This window comes from Petaurus breviceps, unplaced genomic scaffold (genome assembly GCF_028583685.1).
Source record: "Petaurus breviceps papuanus isolate PSGF00001 unplaced genomic scaffold, PetGlider_PUasm1.0 90842, whole genome shotgun sequence".
NCBI lineage: Eukaryota > Metazoa > Chordata > Mammalia > Diprotodontia > Petauridae > Petaurus > Petaurus breviceps.
Window position 1 is genome coordinate 17699994 of NW_027187358.1, and position 5890 is coordinate 17705883.

Here is a 5890-nt window from a genome sequence, read left to right on the forward strand (position 1 = left end):
TCTCTCTCTCTCTCTCTCTCTCTCTCTCTCTCTCTCTCTCTCTCTCTGTGTCTTTTCCTCCCTCCCTCCCTCTATCTCCACACACACTGTAATGGCAAGCCAGAAGTAGTTCACACCTTGTTTCAGCTATTGAATCAACACCTTGTTTCAGTCTGTTAAGAGGCAGAATGTGTGAATTCCACAGCTTGTGAACTCCTGGGGAGGAGCTAATGGAGTAAATAAGGAAAGCCCCATGGCTAGAGACAGCAAGAACTGGGAAGAAGACTCTTGTCATGGCAGAGCCAAGAAGGAGAAATCCTGCCTGTGTTGATGTTTATTTATGTTACTTTGTACAGAAGCCCTGGGACCTTATTAGAAGCCCTGAAAAAGGATTTTCTGGTTGTATGTGTAGAGAAGCCATGGAGGAGGGTTTTGGAGGTCCTGGGACTTTACTGATTATTTGTGCTGACCTCATGGACCTTGATTGTGGGTCTGTATTGATTTCTATGTTGATGATTTGTGTTGAGTTCTCAGACCTTGTTGGTGGGCCTGAGTTGATTTAATAGGCAGATAGTGAATTGATGATGGTGCCAACAATGAGCATGAATATCATTATGGATCTTTTAAGCTTTGTCTTCCCAAAAACAGGAATTGTGAAGGACTTGAGGTGGACTGGAAACTGTAAGCTTCAATATGGAATGGGAACTAGATGAAGAACTGGACAAGGAGCTGGTCAATGAACTGGGAGATGCCTGCCTTTGAATCCAGGTGACAGCTGAAGCTGGCACCATGGAAGAGGAATCATGGAAACTGAGAGCCAGTCTCTAGTCAAGCTGAAACTTTACTTGGATACTGTGTACTGACTGGGAAGATTGTGATTTAGTTGTGAACAAGGGGTGGATGTTCTGTGTTTTTTCTATTACACTTATGAGGGTATTGAGTAGTGACTAATGCCTGAGTAGTGACTGATGACTGAATAGTGACTGATGACTGAATAGTGACTGATTTGTAACCTAGTGTGCCCTATGAGTGGACAACTTTGACTATTGTATTTTGTGACCCTTAAGGAGGCAAGGATTATTACTAGATTATTGAATGATTGAGTTATTAAATGATTGTATTTTGTTGAAAACTATTGTGACCACTTTGTTGAAAACTATGTGGCCATTTTAGTGATGTCATTGTGAATGCTGTATTTTGATTTTCTGTGATACATTGTAACATTGTGAATGTCGTACCTTGATTTTCTGTGAATGTTTTGCCTTAATTTATTGCTGAATAAATAGAGGGTTCACTACACTGTATAATCAGAAACTTAAAAGCTGTTCACAGTAGCATTCTTCTGGAAAGCTGTTCCTGCATGGCATTACACAGACACAGACACACACACACATACACACATGTTGTATCCCTCATCAGATTTTAAGCTCTTTAAGGACAAGGGATGTTTTATTTCTTTTTCCATCTTTTTGTGTCACTAGCATTTAACCTAGTGTCTAATACATAGTAGGCACTTAAATATTTGTTGATTGATTTATTTAGCCTTTCTCCCATAGAAAGACAATAAAGTTATATTTTCCAAGATGAGAAGGTAACATTTGTTAATAACTCACATAGGGTAGAAGTATTTGTTTTAAAATATTACTTTTAGAAGGGGTCTTTAAAAAAATGTTGAAGATGATAATGGAACACATACACACAAATTAAGAATCTCTGTTCTACATGAATTTCTTTACTTTGAAAAACTCTCTACTTTGGTTGGGTATGTAATTCAATGAATCACCTAACCTTTCTGGACTTCAATTTCCTTATATGCAACATATTTTCTAAGCAGATATTCCCTAAGCCCCATTCCAGTTGTAAAATTCCACTTGCATCAAATTTTAGTGATATCTACAAAAATTCAAAAGATTATTGTAGGTAGGTAAAAAAACAGATGATCTCTATTGAGAAAATATGGTTTGAGTGACTATCTTAAACATATAATATAGAACTTCACAAGAGGCACTAATTTTGGCAGACTAAATTATGGGGCACTGATATCATGTAACTACTTTTTAATTATATAGTCAATGTTGACTATTTATTTAATTATTGAATAATTACCACAGAGTGGCAAGATAATTACTTAGGCCTTACTCAGTCTCAAAATACCTCTGCAGCTGTGGTGATTTCTGAGACTCCATGACTTTCCTAGTCCCCCAGCTGCTTGAGCAGCTCCTCCTTTTACTATTATGTACTAGCATAAAACTGAATCTATACTTAGGAAGCTATATAGACAAATATCATACATAGAATCCCCCCCCCAAAAAAAAACAAATGGCACAATGTCTTACATACAGTAGTTGATGTGTATGTACATGTGTGTGTGTTAGTAGTTTGATATTCTGTCATCCACAAAAGATGTAAGGAACTACAATAATAAAGGCTGCCCATAAGTGGCATTATACATAATATAGGAGAAGGAGTATATGATAATAACACTATTGAAAGAACAGAAGACAAGTTTCAATCCAAAATCTACCATTAACTAGCTGATCATTTGACACAAGACTTGTCAAGCCACATAATCTCTCTTATTCCTAGTTTCCTTATCTTTAATTTGGGAACAATAATATTTGCACTATAGGCTTTGTAAGGGCTGTTTTAAGGAAAAGTAATTGCAAAATATAAAAATATTACAAATAGAATTGATGATGACCATTATAATGATATATTATAAGGATGTTGGGTGTTTCTATCTATCCTGTGGCTGTACCCTTTAATATGTATTTAATATGTGAGCTCCCTGAGAGCAAAGATTTCCTTCTATTCTATCCTCAACATTTAGCAAAATGATTGGCATACATAAAATAATTTTTGATTCATTAAATTTCATATTCATTCATAATCAAGATTTATTTATAGTTTGTCCCTGTTATCCTTTTATTTCCCTTGTCAGGGACTCATTTATTCAAGGTGTTCTCTCTCAGGTGAAATCATCCCACTTGTACTCAGAATACCATACTAAGGCTTTGTGTCCATTTGTATCCAATCCATCTCCCCAGTGCTCTCTGTGTGAAGATTTTCCTAGGGGTTCAGAGCTGAGACACTTAGATATCCTATGTTTGACAGGGTTCTACCATCACTGACACTAGGAACTAGGAGTGCTGTTTGGAGAGTTTACTAGGACCCACCAAATGCTCAGTCTCCCTGGATTAACATTATTCTTCTGTTGATATGTTAAGCTCCTAATATCCATAACTCAAGACTTATCATAAAAATGTAACCCAACAGGGGTCTCTCTCTCTATGTATATATCTAACCCACACATAATTACATTTATAGAAATCTGCACTCAGAGCCAGAGCTATACCCAGCATTTTTATGATGAAAGATTTTAAATGTTTATAGGATGTTCTCTAAAGATTGATGCCCTGTAGTAAAATGATGACCTTTAAGATATATATATATATATACACACACATTTATACATATATATACACATATGTGTGTATAAGTATATATACACACATATATACATATATGTGTGTAAATATATACATATATACATATATGTGTATGTGTAAATATATACATATATGCATATATATGTGTGTAAATATATATACATATATATAGCTTTGACAGATATATCTACACAAACACACACACACACTCTACTAATGTCATCCTATTGTATTCTTACCTTACAGATCTCAACCATCTACATCACAAACACTAACTAGCCATAACAACTCCACCAATTTCCACAGAATATTTTCCTTTAACACTTTAAAGTGGTTTCAGAGATAAAGATGCATGCATAATAATTTCACTATATCCTACAGATCTCATCATCAAACCTTTACGTGAAGACTTCTCTCTCTCTCTGCATGTTATCCTTACTCAGAAAAAAAAATATTCAGATCATACTTTGAAAAATTAAAATACATAAATGAGCCAGAAGGTCATTGATGCATTAGTAAGAGACAACTTTTAATCCTCATCAGCTTAGGGTCGTAGCCACTTTTCCTTGGAAGTCTATAACTAGAGTTCTCTGGGCCTTCATGAAACCTCATGCCAATCACTTAGGTCTATTGCCAAAAGTATGGGGCACTATTAAATTGAATCTGCATTAACTTTCTTGCTATCACTTTCTCAAATCTACAAAATTAAGAAAACAACAAATCAAGGCCTGATTTATATTGTGTACATTTTTGAGCTTTAAATCCTCACACAGAAAATTTAAAAATTAGTGCTAAAACTGGCTTGAACTAGATAATATGCATTTCTTACTCTATTGTTCTTTCTTCGATCTCAAAATGATGTAATGAAATAAACCTACATGTGTGGGTTATTTAATGATAATAGAACATGCTCAACAGAAAGGCATAGTAACCCACCATGTTCCAATTTTAGCTCCTGTTCCAGGGCTGCTGAGTTTCAATAGGAAAGAAAACACATGATGTTGTACAGTATTTACCTGGTACACATTTATGCTGTTTAATCTCACAAGAACTTATACTGTTGATGAAAAATGTTTCAATTCTGCTTTTATTCATTTCTTATCCTATTTTCCACACAAACTACTCCAAAATGTTTCTTTTAACCTGGTTTGACCATTATGATTCAAAACTTAAATATCACCTGTAAATACCTACTTCAGGTAGGTATTTTACATATGTGAAAGTCCATTATCAACTTACTCAAGCCTATCTTCCTTGATTTTCTCTCTTTGTTCTCTCTCTGTCGCTTTCTCTCTCTCACAGTAAAATGCAATTTATTATTTCATCTCAAGTCATATCATATCACATATATCACATTGTATATAATATATTTCATGTAAAAGCATTCTATTATAATTATATGTTATTGTGTTGTTACATTGTTATATAATATCATTATATACATTCATATTGTATTATACAATATTACATTATACTATATTAAGCTACACTATATATACTCTAATATGTTATACTACTTTATTATTTCACACCAGATCAAATCGTATCATATCACATTATATTAAGTATATTATACTGAATTAAATTATATAATCATATATCATGTCATAATATAATGTTATAATTATGTAATATTATATAACAAAATATATTATATATGTTATAATAGACCACATATATAACATATTATATGACATATAATATTATATTTATGATTTATGTGATATATATAACTTATTATATACTATATCCGATATATATCAGCTCATAATCCATATTATGTCACATAACACTTATGGTATTATACTATATCACAGTGTATGTACTTGTGTGTGTATGTGTGTGTGCATGTGTGTGAGAGAGAGATACTTTAATAGGAAGGAGAAGTCACTAACAATTAGGGAGATTCATAAATATTTCCCACATATGTGCATCTTTAGGTATATGTGTGTATATCTAAATTTAGATGTACACTGCATTTATACTTATATGTACACATTACTAATAACAGATTAATATGTTTACATGTTTTATACCAATATAATCAAAGTTATTTGAAGGCAGATTTTTTTGTTTCTTTTCTTTTAATTCCTAGTTCCTAGAAAAGCTCCTAAAATATAATATTACTTTTTAAATAAATTCATAGGGTATTTGATTGAAAGCATATATGGTATGTAACACAAAAGCCACAGAGAGATTACACAGAAGAACATTTGCAGAAAAAGTCTTTTATATAGCAGAGATATTATAATAACCTTAGAGAGACACATTCCATCTGAAAATCACATCACAAAGATCTTACTAATGAGAAAGAAGTGAGGAAATTGGGAAAAGTTATATAGGATGATTTTCCTAGGGGGATGAGAGGATCTAGTGCAGAACTGGTTTTCTTTTTAACATATGGAGAGGATATGGACATACATACATACATACATACATACATACATACATACATACATACA